This window comes from Corvus brachyrhynchos, unplaced genomic scaffold (assembly GCF_000691975.1).
Source record: "Corvus brachyrhynchos isolate BGI_N302 unplaced genomic scaffold, ASM69197v1 scaffold155, whole genome shotgun sequence".
Classification (NCBI taxonomy): Eukaryota; Metazoa; Chordata; class Aves; order Passeriformes; family Corvidae; genus Corvus; species Corvus brachyrhynchos.
In genome coordinates, this window is record NW_008238434.1 from 1,489,252 (window position 1) to 1,491,894 (window position 2,643).

Consider the following 2,643-nt stretch of genomic DNA (forward strand, 5'->3'; position numbering starts at 1 on the left):
CCCCCGTATAGTTGCACTGTAAACAAAATTTCCCTAATATCTTTGAGAATGTTTTATCTTTTGGTCATAGATTATTTTTTATTAATCAGGACGCTTTAGCTACTATTTTTAGTCCCTCTTGCGTGAGGAGCGACGATGAAAGCAAGAGGATGTCATGCGGTTGTGCAACCGTGCAGTGGGGAGTTGCACTTTCGCCCTCGAGGTCAGCATCAAACTCCAAAAAACCACTGCTGCTCCAACAAAGATAGCTTGTGATGGGGTTTGAATTGCAAATTGCAGTGACTTGACAGTGGATTCAGGCCGATTTAAACACAATCTTATTTTTAGCCCCAAAGTGTGTTGTGGTCAGTGAGTAATTTGTGTACATCTGTAGTGGGTCTTTCTGGATGTTTTAGGACTGGTACACAAAAGGCTGCATAATCAAGAGAAGGCAGACAATATTTATTTATACATTTGCATGCAGAAACCATGGGCTGGGTCAGACACTCAAGCAGAGGATGGCTGTCAGCAGCCTGTCCCCAGCTTAACCGGGGGCCACATCCATGTCTTGCTCAGTCTTATCAAGTATAAAAAAGGTGATGTTTTGTTCCTGCATAACCCATATCAATTAATTACAGAATGCTGGTTATCCAGTGGATCAGGCTATAGTATTCCCAGCACTATAGATCAAGGGTCTACACACATTTTCATACATTTCATGTGTCCATCTCACACTGATTTTGTTCCATTTCACAAAGCTTTTGTGGATGCTGTCACGTGAGAAGACTTTTACTGCAAACAGCAGGCAAATGAGATGTTGTGTTTAATAAAGTGCATAGGAAAATGTTTCTAGAATGTAGAACTGGCAACATTAAGGGGACAACTGAAGTAATTGTGTGCAGCCAGACAATTGCCCCTAAAATGATAATACAAATGAAATGAAAATACAAATATTGTGCTATGAGTTAGAGGACCCTGGAGATGATAGATAACTGATGATGCTTAAAGTTTTCAATTATTATAATTAACCAACATGTAAACCAAGAAACTGGGCAGAACTCCAGTCTTTGGAGAGAATGATTCCCCTTGGGAAGCAGTACTTCTGCAGCTGGAAAACCAGTCAGCCTCCCCCACCTCCCAGCCAATGCTGCATACAGTGTGACGTGAGCTCTCTCGAGTCTGATTTTGGCTGGGGAAGGTCACTTGTGTGCCTGCCAGCTGCAGCAGAATTGAAGGGACTCCTCAGCTTTCCAAAATAATGAAAAATCAGGGAGATACAATAGTGCTGCTTCTCTGACGGCTACCCTTCCCCACTTGTTGCTTTGGGACTGTCTCGGGTAAAGAACTGGTTTTATATAGGAAAGAGAATTTTTCTTCGAAATGGAAGTTTGCTGTGGCCGGATTCACCACCAGGTGGAGATTGTATGCATCAACTAAGCACTCTTTTGGTTTTTTGCACATAAACTATCTTTGCAAAGAATTAGTGTTATTTTTCTTTCTATTACTTGAAGTACCCTTTGGTCCAGGTAAGTAGCCTTTGGAACAAAGAACCTTCGTCAGCCTCAGCCTTTTTGCATTTGCTGACATTTCTGGAGGAGGCAATTCCCTGAAGCTGTTCCTGTTTCTCTTTTAGGTTTAACTGCATAAATTTCCAAGGCAACGGTTTGGGACAGAGGATATGGTGACCTGTAAGGATTGACATGCTTCAGTAAAGCCATCAAAAGAAGGGGAAATGCAGTGGCAGCAGAGAAAACATTGTCCCTCGGCACTGGTGCGGCTCCATATTGCAATGGCTCAGCTGAACTCAGCTGAATTAGCACTTAATTTATCCTTAAGCCTTTTTAATTTGTTTGAAATATTTTCCATCCCTTTGTGACTGTGGCAATATCACGTTTTACAGCGCAGTAGCTTCCTGAGAGGTGAACCAGATTCATTTGCTCTGTGCCTTTTTCCTGCTCTTTTATGGCAGAAGGAGCTCAATCTGAAGTTTGCTCTCTCATTTTGGATACGTTGCTCCGGAAGCAAGCACACTCCAAGGCTGATCGGACACGGATACGATAACAATCCTGGATGTTCCGAAAATGTTCTTGAGAACTGAAGGACCTCTGGGGGAAGTCGGTGTCTTTAAGCTCCTGTTTGTGCCTTTTGCAGTATCAGAACTCTGTTAACAGACAGGTTTGATTATGAAATTGCTTTGTGCTTTCATGGGATCACCCTGGCCAGGCAACTGCGCTGCACTTGTCTGTCTCTTCCTGCTGTGTCCTCACGGAGCACTCTGGTCACTTGGGTCTCAGTTTCATTGGCACCCTGGGTTGTACTGGAAAACAAAAGTACTAATTACCTGGCTTGGAGACAAGGGAGGTTTGCTTATTTTCCCCAGGAAAATCACAGTGACAAGGTGCCTCATTTATGGGGTTTCCAGGCTACTGCAATTTTGGAAGTGTTCAGAACACAAATCAGTTCCAGGCAAAAATACATGTGAATATAGAGGGTGTGAGAGCTGGGGGCTGGACTGCCTTGCCCTCAGGAGAAATCCCATGGACAGTGATTGGAAAGGAATGTTTGTGCACAGGCTGGGGCTGCACGCACACACCTGTTCCAGGGGGACCAGGAGCAGGAGGGTGAGCTAGGAACTCACCTCAGGGGGGCACCTGTGGACATCAG